Below are 17,235 nucleotides of genomic sequence, written 5' to 3' on the forward strand. Positions count from 1 at the left end.
TTTATCTGCACTTTAATTATAATGTCAACATGTACTTTCTATCGCCTTGGTATATATTTTAATTATACAGGCAAAAATATAAAGATAAAATACAAATGAGTTTACAATTTGGACTGAACTTTGTTTTGTCAAAATTATATGATTTGCTTGCTGGAGAAAATAATTGCTTCCATTTTTATTTTATAACGCAAGCAAAGTGGTCAAAACACACATCAAGGTTGCAAACAGGCATTCATAAAATAATAGAATGATACAGGTTAGAATAAGGTCATATAGTCTATGCTAGCTCTTTGAAAGTGTTATCCAATTAGTCACATATTTTTGCACAACCCTGAAAACTTTCCTTTCAACTATGTGCTATGAGTTACTGGTGATATTCCATTACCAAGTTGCAATACTTATGTGAGCTCCCCTAACAAAGATAAGATATAAGTCATGTAGCATTGAAGAATTGAGTGAACTTTTAACTGAGGCATCAAGTATCCCCATAAGTTTATTACAGTCACAGATGTCAGGCCAAGCAATTCAGGCATATTGTAGTACTTTTCCTGCAGCATGTCATGTGTGAGAGGACAGAGCTTAGTAAGATGGTGATTGCAAACATTATACAATTAGGTACATGCCATGATTCAATGATGTCATGATGAACATATCCATTAAATATATTTTGCACATCTGCTGCAGGACATTACACAACATCTGTGTGTTCTGGATATCAACCCTCAAGCTACTGAAAATAAGTTTTCCTTGTTTCCATCATTAAACCCTTTCAGGATTTTAAAGACGCCATTAATCTTCTTAACTTTGCCTGCACCTTCTTCACATAGATGAAGCTCTTCATCCCTGATAAAAATCCCAGTAAATTTCCGCTGCATCAAATGCCATGACATTTTACCAAAACATAGTGCCAAAATTTGAGTCATTTGGGGTCCAGACATCTTTCTCATTTTTATACGCTATTTCTTGATTTAAAGGCCAGCATTTTAAAAAAAAAAGCCTTACATAATCATTAGAACACAAGAACACTGGAACTGGGAGCAGGAGTAGACTATTCAACTCCTTGGGTCTTCACTGCCATTAAATAACATCATGCTCGATCGATTGTAGTCTCAGCTCCAATTACAGAGCTAACTCCTATAACTCTTGACTCTTTTGTCAATCAAAAATCCAATTCAACTTTGAATATATTCAAACACCGAGCCTCCAGCATTCTCTGGAGTGGAGATTTCCACAGACTAACGACACTGTTAGAAAATAAAATCTCTTTATCTCAATCTTATGGGGAGAACCTTAAGATTTAAGCTGCATCCCTAGTTCTAGACTCTCCGACAATGGGAAACAATATCTCATCAACCATCTTGTCTGGTCTCCTCACCACCTTGTACATTTCATCTAGTTTTACCATCTTCACAAATGTGAAGTCCCTAGATTTCCCTGTTCCATGAACCCTGTAAAATAGAACAATTCACATCTCAACAGAAGTGAGGCCTTGTGGTGAGATTTTCTTCGTTCAGGCACTGTGCTTCTGTATGGTCCATTTACTCAAGACGTTCTTGTTTTGTTTAATTTGGGGTTCATTGACACTTTTATTCCATTTTTCGTTTGCCTGTGCTCTCGAATTTGATGTGTAATGATGGAAAGAGCTGGTTCTCCTAAACTGTTGCCCTTGTATAACCAGTAGGATAGATGCAGGTGGCAGCTGCTGCACATCAGAAGCACTTCGATTGTAAATATTGCTCCTTTCCAACAAATAATTAGCCATAAAGTTCCTATTAACTAGGTAATTTGGCTTAAATCCTATGTTATATCTATTAAAGTACCATAATCAGATTGAAAAGATTATCTTGTTCCATTAAATAGTTAATTAACAGACTGTGAATAAGACAATGAAGAGACAGAGATAAGTATAGAAGAGTTCTAAAGATATATTATTGCATACAGAAATTCATTTGGTATTGTGTTCCCATCTGATCTATTATAACATCTTATACAGAAGATATTATAAGTTAGAACCATTATTATTTGGCAAAACCAAAGCTCTGAGACAGGTACAATATAGGAATGAACAGAGCTTGAGATGTCCTTGTGCAGTATTGGCACACCAACTGTTTGAAATGCTGCATAGGACTGCCCTGTGAGCAAACCCAGGATATACAACAAACAGAAGCAACCCACTTCAGATGCTAGAAATCTTTTTTCAAAGCCTTCACCAGCACCAACATCCTCAAAAGTCAAATGCTAGGTCAGCTGGAAATCTGAAATAAAAACACGTGTTGGGTGCACTCAGACAATCAGGCAGCATTACTGGAGAAAGGCAAGGAAGACAAGGAGGGAAAAAATAGAATGAAATGTGTGTTTTGGCAGATGAACAGGCCACTGAGAACAATAGGCCATGATAATATTTACGGATCATTTGAGCCTCTTCCTATCTTTTCTCATCCATCTGTAATCAGTTACAACTGGCAATGCAACATTCCATCAGTACCATATTGAGGTATTAGCCTGGATTATTTTCAGTCTTTAGAGTGTACTGACTCAAACATAACAGGTCTATCCATTAAGCCAGGGTTGACTCCTGGAAGGAGATTTGATAGTTTTTAAAGTTACAAAGTGATTGACAGACTGAATAAGGAACAACTGTTGGCACTGTATAGGGAATCAGCATTGACATTAAATCAACATCCACCCAAAAATTACGATGAGTGTTAAGGTGCTTATTATTTGTGATATTTTTGCTATATTACCTCTATCCAACACCTTACACTTCCCACTGCTACTCACTTCAAAAATGATATGATAGAAAGAGGCAAAATATTATATGCCAGAAAGTCAATATGTGAAGAAGAGAACTACAGCCAATCTTCACACATTTTTATATTGAATCACAGAGTTACAAGTTACAAGCATGCATCTTCTAACCTGAGGGCAACATTTTCAATTTGCCTTTAATTATAAGATTCAAGTAACGCACAGTTAATGTCCCTAACTTGCTTACAATTAAAGATAGTTAACCTATAAGTAACACAAATATTAGCTCCAGCCTGCATATCATCTGAAAGCAAAATTAAAACAAGACATTCTTCCAGTTTATTCATAGTGTTTTCAGAAAATTTGAGTTGAGAAAGAGTCATATAATTCAACACAAAATATTTACAAAAATCCTGTTTTGTTAAAGAGGTACATTTAGAAACTTAGGCTGCTTCTGTAAATAAGTGATTTTAACTTATTACCTAGTCTGCATAACTAGCATTGAGAAATGTGATGGTTAATATGAAATATTAAACCCCTGGTTCACTCTCTTTGTTCCCAAATGTCAAGTGGACATGAAATAAAAGGAAGCTCTCTCAGTATCCTCGCCAAAATTGCAACTTTATCAAACATGATCAGACAATAGAATGACTGATCTTTGATCATTGTGGTCATTTGTTGGCCCTTGTTAAGTTAAATTGGCTAAATTTAACTAAGTATCAATCATAACTGTACCTCAAAATAACACATGATGTGACTGATTTCAATATGTTAACTCATGGTGTAATCAACGGGAATTTAATCACAAATTCCAAGCAAAATTGTGAAATTTGTCTTGTACCTATCCGAGTTAATCTGAGTATTCCTCAACCGGAAATCATGGATGAACCAGAAGATCCACTCCCTACTGAAGTCCAGGCCTGAGGCATTCAAGTTGGGTGACCCTGACCTAATACAGCAAATCTAAGTACGATCTTCACAAAACCATTAGTGACATCAAAAGACAAAACATGAACACCTGTCAACTTTGCCAAGGCTTACACGATATAACATGCTACAAATTGAAGTCGAGCAGAATCACTGGCAACAATGCATCCTACCCACAGGAGCTCAGTGCATTCTAAACTAATTTTGAATAGAAGGTCGGTAAAATGATGCCACTCACCCTGATGGTCTTGGGTGCATCAAACTCACGGTAACCACCGCAGATGTCAGATTGGCCTTCTTCAGGGTGAACCTGTGGAAAGCGACTGTCCTGGATGGAGTTTCCAGCTGTGCACTCAGATCCTGCGCGGGCCAGCTGGCAAGAGTATTTTCAGTCATTTTTAACCTCTCATTACTGCAATGTGAGTTTCCCACCTGCTTCAAGAAGACCACTATTATCTTGGTGCCAAAGAAAAATCAGGCAACATGCCTTAATGACTACTGCCTGGTGGATCTGACATCCATCATTATGACTTGGTTCAAAAGGTTAATCATGGCACACATCAACTCCAATCCCCCAGAATGCCTTGATCAATTCACCTACCTTCACAAACGGTCCACCGTAAATGCCATCTCCCTGGCCCTACACTAATCCCTGAAACATCTGGATAACAAGGACACTTACATCAAACTCCTGTTTGTTGACTTTAGCCCCATCTTCAACAGCATAGTTCCAACAAAACTTATCCCGAAACTCTGAGACCTAGGACTTTGCTCCCTTTCTGCAACTGGATCCTTTACTTCCTGACCCATAGACTGCAATCAGAAAGAAGAGGCAACAACACCTCCTCCACAATAATCCTCAACACCAGTGTCCCACAAGGCTGCATGCTCAGCCTCTTACTTTACTCCTTATAGACTCATGACTGTGTGGCCAACTTCAGCTCTAACTCCATTTACAAATTGCTGGTGACACCACCATAGTGGGTCGGATCTCAAACAACAACTAGACAGAGTACAGGAAGAAGATTAGAAGAAGATTACAGCTTAGTGACATGTTGTAAATATATTAATCTCTCCCTCAGTGTCAATAAAATGAAGGAGCTAGTCATTGACTTCACGAAACAGAGTAGAGGACACACCCCTGTCTGAATCACTGATGTTGAGGTGGAGATGTCGAGAGCATCAAGTTCTTAGGTTTAGATACCACCGACAATCTGTCCTGGTTCATTGACACCGTCAAAAAAGCACACCAATGTATCTATTTCCCCAGGAGGCTAAGGTAATTTGGCGTGTCCATAATGACTCTGACCAATTTTTATAGCTGCACCATAGAAAGCAGCCCTTTCGGATGCATCACAGCTTGGTATGACAACTGCTGTGCCCAAGAACGCAAGAAGTTACAGAGAGTTGTGAACGCAACCCAGTTCATCATGAAAACCAGCCTTCCCTCTATTGACTTAATCTACATTCCCTGCAGCCACATAAGCAAAGACCCCTCCCATTCTGGTTTTATTCCCTTCCACCCTCTTCCATCATGCAGAAGATGCAAAGGTTTGAAAACGTGGACCAAAAGATTTAAGAACAGCTTCTTCCCTGCTGTTATCTGACTTATGAACAGATTTCCCATACATTAGAGTTGATCTTTCTTTGCACTTTCTCTGTGCTGTAACACTATATTCTGCCTTCTGTTCGGTTATCCTGATGTACTTATGTAAGGTATGACTTGTCTGCAATACACTACTTTTCACTGTATCTCAGTACATCCGACAATAATAAATCAAATCAAGTCAAACCAAATCAAATCAAATTGCTTAAAGGATATAGTTTTCCTTTGTTATTTCATGCTTAAAATAAAATAACATACTTTGAAAGTGTCAAGCATCTATGATTTCAAATGTAGTTGGGATAATGGATCATTGACTTGAAATATTACCCATCTTGCTCTCTCTCTCTCTCCATTCTCCCTACCACGATCTGCAGAGCGTGATATTATGATGTAGATCACTCCTTTTTTCTTTGACTGGCTCCAAGGATCTATTTGATTTTTGGTGGCTCAGAATGAGTCCTATCAAGGTCAGAAGTCACATGACACCAGGTTATAGTCCAACAAATTTATTTGAAATCACAAACCTTTGGAGCGCTTCTCCTTCGTCAGGTGAAAGGAAGCACACAGGCACAGAATTTATAGCCAGAGATCAAAAGATTGTATAAATGGAGTGTATGGAGTGTCAACAGACTGAATAATAAGTTCCTGCATGTGATCAAAAGTGTCAAACGGTGTGAGTAAAGTATCAACAGCTGAATAGCAAGTGAAGGACAACCTATGATCCAATTAATTGAGGCAGAGAGATAATTACAAAAAATTAAAAATAGAATGGTGCTGGCGACAAACCAAAAGGCTGGAATAACATGGAACAAAAACAAAGTTGCTGGAAAAGCTCAGCAAGTCTGCCAGCATCTGTGAAGGAAAAAACAGAGTTAACGTTTTGGGTCCGGTGACCCTTCCTCAGAACTGGGGAAGTTCTGAGGAAGGGTCACCAGACCCGAAACATTAATTCTGTTTTTTTTCCTTCACAGATGCTGCCTGACCTGCTGAGTTTTCCCAGCAACTTTGTTTTTGTTCCTGATTTACAGCATCCGCAGTTCTTTTGGCTGGAAAAACATGTTAGGTATGAGAGTTGCATGACAGTTTCACAAATTTCTTTGAATGCATTTCTTTCAGAAAGAGTTTAAAATTTGAGTTTTCTTTCCAAAACAATTAATTTCATAAGATTTTGCGATTCTGTACTACATGACAGTTTGACAGCAATTTCCTGCCACTGCTCAGATGCTTTGTCTCTTCAGTGTAAGTGCCTTTTTATTTCAGTAGTTATAGGTTCAAATGCCGAACCTAGCTGGTGTGCATTAACTAATATTCTCAAACCTATAATTTTAAGAGAAGAAAATTGCGGGGCTAGAACAACTCATATTTTCTCACCAGAGAAAACAGATCAGATTTAACATTGTATCTCACTTTTCCTTCCTCTTCTGCGGTTAGTAAATGATAAATTCCAGCACCACACATTCTTTTTTTCTGCATTAACTACATTCTCTATGATGTTGTTTAATGACTTTTCATTTGGACAGTCATGTTGTTAAGGTCAAGCCTGCCTTAGCGGGGTTATTAAGCAATGGTATGATTAATTGAGGTCAGACTAAGCCAGGTCTTTTCAATTTGAAACTGTTCCTTTTTAGATTTAAGCACTACCTTTTTTTGTCTGTTATATTCAGTATGGATATTTGTTCACCATTGAATGCCAGGTAGCAAAGGAACAGTTCTTGCCAAACCCACTGTTTAATACTTGTAAGTTCTTATAAAAAAAGGTTACTCAAATGTGATTACATTAGATCAGTTCAAGGTTTGTGAACTAAAAAGAAGTCATAATTTGATACCAGCACTTTGAATAAATAGTGTTCAGATCTATGAAATGGTAACTTCCTGAGCGCTTTCCAACCTCAAGGGAGGAAATTGTCCCATTGTATGTTTGACAATTATAAACTTCAAAGCAGAAAAAAAATCTGTATTATACCAAAGTAGAGGCGGATATCTAACATAATGCCCATATTTAACAAGTGAAATGGAATATCTCTTGGGCACCATGCAGTCAGCACAATTTTAATTGTAAAATAAGGGGAGACAAGATAGAAACCAAAAAGCAAAAATACTATGATGACAGTTAGCATAGGATTCACAAGAGCAAGTTTTGCTTTACCAAAGACATTGAATTCTTTGAAAAGTTAAAGAGCATTGAAATGGGTAATGTTCTTACGCCAAATAGGTGTTTGGCAAGGTAGCACACAACAGACAGATGAATATTGTCAGGTAATGTCAGAATCATGGCACAAGTGGTGGATTAGATGGCTAACTGGTTTCAAGATAGAAACGAAACAGTAGGGGTAAGAGTGTCAAGGATAACTACTGGGTCCAATTTGTATCGACAATTTAGACTTTGGAATCAAACCACAGTTTCTTATTTTTTGAAAGTACAAAGGTTTTGAAAAATATTCAACATTGAGGAGGTTGACAACAAACTTTAAGAAAACATCAGTGAACTTGCAGAGTGAGCATATAATTGGTAGATGAACTTTAAGACAGATAAGTATGAACAAGGGCAGGTCAGGCAACACCTGTGGAGTGAGAAACAGCATCAATGCTTCTGATTGAAGACCTTTATTCGGAACGGGGATAATTTAGCGAGGTAATAGGTTTTAAGCAAACAGTGGATGGATCAAGGTCAGAGGAAAGTTGGAGCAAGGATGGAAGAGAAGAGCAATTGCATGATAAAAGTACAGGTTCTCCACAGTCATAGGATATGGTAATCAGGCAAGAAAAGAAACATAGCAACCAAAGATGTGTCAAGACCAGATATGGTCCTGTCTGTAAACAAAAATAAGAGAAAAGTCAAAACATTGAAAATGATAGAACCCAATATTAAGTTCAGAAGATAAAGGTGCAGTTCCTTAAGTTTACATTGAACTTCATTGGAATAGTGCAGCAGTGCAAGAGTAGAGATGTCTGTGTAAAAACTCTGATGGTCCCTGAGGACTGTAACAGCTGCAATGATGGTAAAAGCCCTAAGCAAAACACCCACCCACTACCCCCTCTCCCACACCACCCCACTTTGCTGGGGCCTGGTAAACTAGTCCACCACTTCCGAATGGCTGTGAGAGTTCACGATCATGATTGTACCTGCCTCTTCCAGGTGCTATCCCACTTGTGTCCACCACTTTCAATGGCACTGCTGTGCTATCACTAGACACTTCTGGGGAAAAAAAGCCATCTTTAATCAGGGCACTTTCTTCCCCAGAAACAGGACCCTTGACCCCACCACAAAAACAAGCCACTTAAATTGCAGTCAGCTTACAGTAGATTATAACAAACTCAATGCTATAGGTTATTTAAATGCAGTATTTTAATTCTCTCAGTATTGATAAATTTGTCCAAAGGTATATAAGAAGAGATATCAGTGAGCATTGAATCTGTCATCTAATATTGTTGAGCGGACACAGAATTCACCCAATGTCAGTGATCTGATCACAGTCAGGACTGTCACTTCCTGCCTGTTAGTAGTCTTAACAAATTGGCTTGTACAGGAAATTAGTGCCAGCGTATTAAATGTTCCTACAGCAATAAATTCATGAGATGACGATGGGACAGCTATTAGGAATATTACAGTCAAGACTTTGTCTGATTGGCCTCCTTGTTTTTGCAATTAAATGCTGCCATTTCTTCTTGTTTTATGCTACATTTGTTGAGGTTTTCTGAGGAACAACTCTTGGTTAATGGTATTGGGTGGTACAGAATTCAATAAATAAATTGCAAGCTGTGGAAGAGATGTTTAAAACACTGAATACCCATGATAATAGTACTTGGGGTTGAATGTGTAATTGTATCTATTTGAGTCTTAATTAAATGGGAAATTTCTAATGAATTAAAAAGAAGTATAGTGGGATAACAGAATTTCAATTAATTTCAATGTTCAGGCTAAAATAGGATTTCTAGAATGAAGTCATACTTGGGTGAATTATTGAGCCAAGTACAAAACCCAACAGCTTCCAGATTTGATTGCAACATAGCCACTATGACTTTCCATTATAATGGAAGGTGGGTGATGGCGCTTAAATGTTTTCATCTCTCTCGATTGAAGTCAAACAGAACAGATGTATAAAATAAAGCAAAGAACTGCAGATGCTGGAGATCTGAAACAAAAACAGAGAGTTTTGGCGAAACTCCAGAGTTCTAATGAGGAGTTACCAGACCCGAAACATTAATTCTGCTTTCTTCCAACAGGTGCTGCCAGACCTGCTGAGTTTCACCAGTGGTTTCTGGTTTTGTTTCTGAAAGGATGCATAATGGGCACCAATTTGTTAGTACTCATTTTAAAATATTGCACAACCTAAAAAAAACGCCCCCAAACATTCTGACATCAATTAGTGTGAAGTGAGCTGATCTCAGCTGCTTATGTCAGGGGTGAGAAAAAAACTAGTTAAACTTCCTGCTCCTCGTCATTCATGCCAGAAGACCTTCCCATCTGACATCAGTAAAGGATGGGAAACACTCATCTTTAGTAAACAATATGTTAATTTTCAGCAACTAATCTAGAATGTGAAGATTGATCAACTTTGAGCCTGGTACTGAGTAACAACCAATAGCTGACAATTTGCCTGAAAGATGGAGAATATTTTTTTAAATGTATTTTAACAAACTGGTTAACAAATGAAAATGATTTGTTCATTTAAGAGAAGGAAGATTTTATTTATGCAGTTCATTTTTCAATCATAAAATTCCCCAAGTATTGTGGGAAACGCACAGGCCAATTTGTGCACAGCAAACTCCCACAAACAGTGGTGCTAAACTAAACGGATAAACTAGGAAATGAAGTCTAAGTATTGTGGAGGTCACAAGCAATAAACCAAATTCCATGGTCTTCGAAATTATGCCTTGGGATTTATAATATCCGCCTGAGGGCTCATTTGTTTTCATATGTGTCGATCAGCTCTTTACTGATGTCAAAGGGTTGGATTATAAATGCTTTTACGCACATTAGGAAATAAATCGATGTGACTCTTGCTGCGCTGCGATAATATAAACATCCACCCTTCTCTTTCCTACTGTTTTCTCATCCATCTATTAACTATGCTAATTAGCAATAATTACTTCTTTATGAAGCCAAGTACACTCAATGACAGCAGTGGTTAATTTTATTGTGATGTGTTTTTGTTAAATTATTGATCCAATTCTCAAGAGGATTCAGCAGTCCACTCAATGATCAAAGGCCACAGAATTAATAAATATCTGACTCAGCAAGGGCAATAATCATCTTTGATCTATGAACTGATCTGAACACGGACTCAAGATCAGAATTTGTCTTGTATGGCACAAAGATGGGAAATAATGGAAATAGAGATTGGGCAAGTTCTATTCAAGGATCCTAAAGTACTACCACAAGAATTATGAAACCATTTGATTAAATCTTCCAAATCATTGGGTACATCTGAGCTGGGCTACAGACAGCAGAAGGTGGGGAGTAGCCCTGGATGGATGACTTTTCTGAACATTCTGCTGGCATTAATGTCAGATTGGCTTTTGCATCAATTATTATAGGTTTCCAGGGATGTAGTCCAAGCCGTTTACTGACAGGTTGCTTGCCAGCTGAGCTAGAAAGCTTGTGGCATATTGGCATAGGCAAGGAGCAGAAAGCACATAAAGAGTACAATGAGATCACTTTTGAGTGGTTTAGTGTTCAGACAACACATTATGGTCAGTAGAGACCACAGTGGGGAAGGTGGATTGAAGCTGGTAGCCAGAAAGCATGGTGGATCAGGGAAAGCCCTCCTACTCCACTCACCAGTTCTAATGAATTTGACCCTTCCCATCTCATTTTACCAGCTGTATTTCCTAAATGCCAGGAACTCTAAACAAAAAAAAAAGAAAAAATGACTTGATTTAATAGCACCTTTCCCAATCACAGATGCACTAAAGTATTTCACAGCCCCTGAACTAAGTTTCCAAGAGAATCTAGACCAAAGGGTCATTACAAGTCTGCTACTTGAAAAAGAGATGAATGAGGATTTCTCTCAGTGAGCTGTGAGTCTTTCAAACTCTCTTCCTGAAAATCCTGACAACTATGTTTCCCGATCTTTCTGTTTTGCCAGATAATCCAAGATGGAACACAGGAAAAAAATTGTGGCTGAAAGAGCTGTTCCATTTTTGGAGTATTTTCAGTGTTGGAGCTGATTTCCTTGAATTCTAAGAGCAGTAATTACTGTTTTATAAGCTGTTGCATTTTGGAACTTTGGAAAAAAAATCAAAACAACGGCTCTTTAAAAAGGATGAAGAGAGACAAAGGTAGTGACCACATGGGAAGTGAAACGAATGCAGAAGTAAACCTGCACAGCTGACCCAGCAGTGAACCTGCACAGATGACTGTCTTTGCGGTTTGGTTTCAAGTATCTCTGGACATCCAAGTTCATCTAAAAAAAATAAACAAACTATGAAATTCATAGCTGACCTTGGAGAAATCTGTATAGGGAATCTCACAGCAGGGGAGCAGCTAATTGGTTAGTTTTTAAAGTATAATCTTCCTGTTTTCTTTGTTAATCTACAATAGTCAGTAGATTGGGGTTTTTTGTTATATGTTTTTATTGAGATTTGTCTCTTAATTTAAAGTTAGAAATATAAAACTTAGGTAAGAAGTAAACCTGAAACAATGTTTTCAGAACAATAAGACTGGGCTATTTTTTATGTGTTTAGATTATTAAGATGCAAAGATGGCCTTTAGTGGAGTGATGTGCTCTTATTGTTGGATGTGGGAGATTCGGGAGAGTTTCCATGTTACTGATGATTATGTCTGCAGGAAGTGTATTTGGTTGTGAATCCTATCGGATTGGTTAGAGCAGCAATAAGAGGCAATGAGAAATTTACAGGAGCTGGGGGTATGATAAATTGTAGTTGCAGAAAGGGAGAAAAACTGCAGACACGGTCAGGTAACAAGGTGCAGAGTTGGATGAACACAGCAGGCCAAGCAGCATCAGAGGAGCAGGAAGGCTGATGTTTCAGGCCAAGACTCTGCACCTTGTTATCTCAGATTCTCCAGCATCTGCAGTTCCTACAATCTCTGTCACAGTCAGGTAGATGGGTTACCTCCAGGAAAGGTAGGAGGCAATAGGTAGGCAGTGCAGGAGTCTTCTGTGGCTATCCCCATCTCAAACCAGTATGCTGTTTTAGAAAATGTAGGGAGCAATGGACTCTCAGGGGAATGTAGCACTGACAGCCAGGTTTCTGGTACCAAGACTGGCTCTACTGTAATGAGGGGTAGGTCAGGATCCAAGCAATCAATTGTGATAGGGGACTAGATAACAAGGTGTAGAGCTGGAGGAACACAGCAGGCCAGGCAGCATCAGAGGAGCAGAAAAGTTGAAGTTTCGGATCGGGATCCTTCTTCAGAAATGGGGGAGAGGAAGGGGGTTCTGAAATAAATAGTTGGGGGGGGCGCAGTGATTGCAGGTAGATAGTGGAGCGGATAGGGTGGGAGAGAAGACGGATGGGTCAATGAGGTGGGGATGAGGTTGGAGGTGGGAAGATTTTGAAGCTAATAAAGTCCACATTGAGACCATTGGGTTGTAGACTTCCAAGGCGGAGTATGCGGTGCTGTTCCTCCAGTTTCAGGGTGGCATCGTTGTGACCCTGGAGGAGGCCCAGGATGGACATGTCATCCAGGGAGTGGGAGGGGGAGTTGAAGTGGTTCGTGACTGGGAGGTGTTGTCGTTTGTCACAATCTGAGCGTAGGTGTTCTACAAAGCGGTCTCCAAGTCTCCGCTTGTTCTCATCGATGTAGAGGAGACCACATTGGGAACAGTGGATACAATAGACCACATTAGTGGATGTGCAGGTGAACACCTGTTTGATGTGGAAGATTTTTTTGGGGCCTGGAGTGGAGGTGAGGGGAGAGGCGTAGGGGCAGGTGTAGCACCTCCTGCGGTTGCAAGGAAAGGTGCCAGGGGTGGTGGTGTTAGTGGGAAGTGTGGAGCAGATGAGGGAGTCACGGAGACAGGGACTTTTGCGGTGATAGGGGACTCTCTAGTCAGAGGCACACTGAGGCATTTCTGTAGCCAACAACGAGACATCAAAATGGTGTGTTGCCTCCTGGGTGCCAGGGTCAAGGATATCTCAGAAAAGGGGGAGGGAGCAGTAGGAGGTCATTGTACACATTAGAACTAACAACATAGGAAGAGAAAAGAATGAGATTCTGAAGAAAGAATATAGAATGTTGGGCAGGAATTTAAACAGTAGGCCCTCGAGAGTAGTAATATCTGGATTACACCCAGCGCCACCAGCTAATGAGAGTAGGAATAGGAGGATAGAACAGATGAATGCATGGCTAAGGAGCTGGTGCAAGGGAGAAGGATTCACATTTTTGGATCATTGGAGTCTCTTCTGGGGCAGAATTCATCTGTATAAGAAGGATGGGTTGCACCTGAATTGGAAGGGGACAAATATACTGGCGGGGAGATTTGCTACAGCTCCTTGGAAGGATTTAAACTAGTAAGCGGGGGGACCCAGGGAGACAGTGAGAAAAGAGATAAGTCTGAGACTGGTGCAGTTGGGAAAAGGAGCGAGTCAAACAGTCAGGGCAAGTAGGTACAAAGCATAGAATGAGGTAAGACTGACAAATTAAACTGTATCTATTTCAATGCAGGAGGTCTAACAGGTGAACTAACAGGTGAGCAGATGAACTCAAGGCATGATTGGGAACATGGGACTGGGCCATCACAGCAACTACAGAGATGTGGCTTAGGGTTGGACAGGTCTGGCAGCTTAATGTTCCAGGGTACACATGCTATATGAAGGATATAGAAGGAGGCAAGAGAAGAAGGGAAGTATGTACTTAAAAGCAGTATTAGAACAACTGGCAGAAAGTTTAATGACTGATGCCTCACTTATGTGTTGCCTATTGCCTGAATATGAAATCTACATCAGGGAGTTAATGGAAAATATTTATTCTGTAAGACAAAAGCTCAATAATCTTCTCAAAACATGAATTAAGAAGAAATACTCTCAGTTTCTTCAGACTTGATCTCAATGCTGACCATCTTTAATCATTTGGTGGAACTGGAGTAAAGGCTCTGTGTAAGGGCTCCTTGAAAAGCAAACATTCAGTGTTTTGACTTATCTTCAATAGTGATGAAATGCAGTTTGGTTTGGGTATTATATTAAAGCACTTTGTCAGCTGAGAGGCACGACTATCGCTCCAATATCCTGATTAACATATTAGAGACAAGTAACAGTTATTTGGGAATTATGAGTTTCTGGTTTATAATGATTCCATTTGTTACTTTAAAAATAACCAGAAATGGGAAAGTTTTAAATTGATTCACTGAAATACCTTACCATTTAATTGATGGTATAGCCTTTCAGATAGATTTAACACCATTTGATATGGAGAGCATTCGCACATAACTGATAATGGAATGCTCATTGCTGAAATCATTTAATTTGCTCCATGCTGAATGGCAAGTAAATTAAAACCGAGAGGATTATCAAATGAATGATCAAGTCAATTCTGTCTATTGCCTGGTTTATCATAAATGAATTGGTTTGCTGAAGCAGATTTAGCAAGGCTACATCACTACATTATTGGGAAGGTTTAATGATATATTTTTAACTCCAAGGTAGGTACATTCATAATGTAGTCAAATGGGTTGAGTATTAACTCGCAAATCCTTCCAACCAATACTAATGGCAGGTGATAATTGAGAAATAGATTCCTGGTCACCTATGTGATGGAAAGCAAGTTGGAGTCTCCACTACCAATATCCATGACTTCAGATGAGTACATGCAAGAGTGAGCATTGCCAGGGCAACCATCACTCTCCAAATGAAACACACCAATGGAAAGTAGAAACAAAGTGAAGCAATTCAACAAATTTTATCACTCTGTTATTCAAGGTCACCTGGGAAACCTAGACACTCAAACCATCACCTTCCTTTCTATCAAATCTCTAAACTTCCATCTCAGTTAATTCAGGACTTTGTATCCACACAAGAATGTTTCCTGTAAGTAGTTACGAGCATAATTGTAATAAGACAACTTAGAATTTACTTCTTTGTGCTTGTGAACTATTCACGGAGTCATAGAGTCGTACAACACAGAAACAGACCCTTCAGTCCAACTTGATTGCATAGTCCAGACATCCCAATCTGACCTAGTCCCATTTGCCAGCATTTGGCCCATATCCCTCTAAACACTTCCTATCCATGTACCCATCCAAATGTCTTTTAAATGTTGTAATTGTACCGGCCTCCACCACACTCTGCGTTAAAAAGTTACCCGTCAGGTCTTTGTAAATATTTCCCCTCTAACCTTGCATGCCATTTATTAACAATGCATATGTTTTGTTGCCTGTTTTCTGTGTAATTAGTAATTACCCATACAATCTTAAAAACAATAATGGTGCAATTTCAAATTGTAACTGGCTGAAACAATAACCTGGGAACATCTCCCAGAATAACAAGGTTAAAATTGGGAGTTCAGAGACTTAAACTCATTTTCTTTTTGGAAATTATCGTGTGTGAAATTTCTGTAATATGATCTCACAAGCTCATCCCTGGTTGTAATTGGAAATATACACAAATGACTAGAACCATTTGGAAAAATTAATAACAAACATTTCTATTCTTTTTGACTGGGGAGCACTGTGTTTCAGTGTGATAGAAATCTTCAACCATAAGTTCCTAGCAGTGGATGCATCACAATCTTCTTCTGTCCCCTACATCACAGATGCCAGTTGTCAGCCAAATAGATTCACTCCATCTGATATGAAGAAATGGCAGAAGAAACTGGATACTACAAAGGGTATGGATACTGACTGTAATAATATTCAGTAATAATTTTAGTAATTCAGTAATAATTTTCTGCATGCATTAAACTTGAGACCTAAATCTTAAATAAAACCACACTGTAAATGCCTTTCCAATCCTAAGAATATCCAAGATTTCTATATCTTCCATTTTTCACAATGTCCTTAAATACATTGATGTATTCTCAACACTGAGAGCTGTAACATGACATCATAAATCTCTTATTTTGGTGTCCTATGCTTGAAGGTAACTGATTTAATGGTGTGTACCTTTCCTTTGGCAAGAGCATTTTAGATGGTGTAATTTGGTGAAGATATCATATGATTTCCACCCCATTTGACACAGGTGACCTTGAAATATCTCCTCATGTACTGTTGCCCATTATCAGAAATGATTTCTTCGGGCCCAACTAACAGACTGAATATGGCACTCAATGTGTCTCCCATGGTAGTGAAATGTTCTTTACCAGTCTGACAATTAGAACTTTGGAGAAACCAAGATGAAATCATTTCCATTCATGGTAAGTAAATCAGGTACAATTTAGGATCAAGGAACTGGGGGATTCCTGGGAGGGTGTTGAGGTTCTCCATGTTGCTATGCCTCACATTTAAATATTTCTTGTATGCAAACATTGGACTTTCTGGAAGGGTTGAGTGATAGAATTGCATCTTCTCTGAGGTGTAGTACAGTATCATCTTTGAAACTTTGAACCTATCCAGGTACAGTTATTTTAAATCCTGGACTGACTCAATGCAAGTATTCACGGCTTGTCTTGCTAAAATGGGAACAAGGTTTAAGTACTACATGGGATATTGACAAAGTTGATAGTGATACAAACTGGTAGTCATGTTACCTCTGATCTATTTCTGGCTTATCAGCCAGAATATTTGTGGTTGCCATGTTAAATTACCATTGCTGCATTGCATTGGCAAGTTATTTTAACAGTTGTCAGGTGTACTATTTAGTTCAAATGATCCCAACATTCTTCCTCAGAATTTGGACTGGTTAGGTACATACAATAGTTCCTGTGTCAATCTTAGTTTTAAGCTTATATTTCCTGGTTTCCTTTGGGCAAATGATGTTGATTGTGTCAAAAACTTCTATTTGGTTGACTTTGTCCACACAATGCTTTGCATTCAGAATGGGGATAACTTGTCCAT

This window comes from Rhincodon typus, chromosome 27 (assembly GCF_021869965.1).
Source record: "Rhincodon typus isolate 14 chromosome 27, sRhiTyp1.1, whole genome shotgun sequence".
NCBI classification, from domain to species: Eukaryota; Metazoa; Chordata; class Chondrichthyes; order Orectolobiformes; family Rhincodontidae; genus Rhincodon; species Rhincodon typus.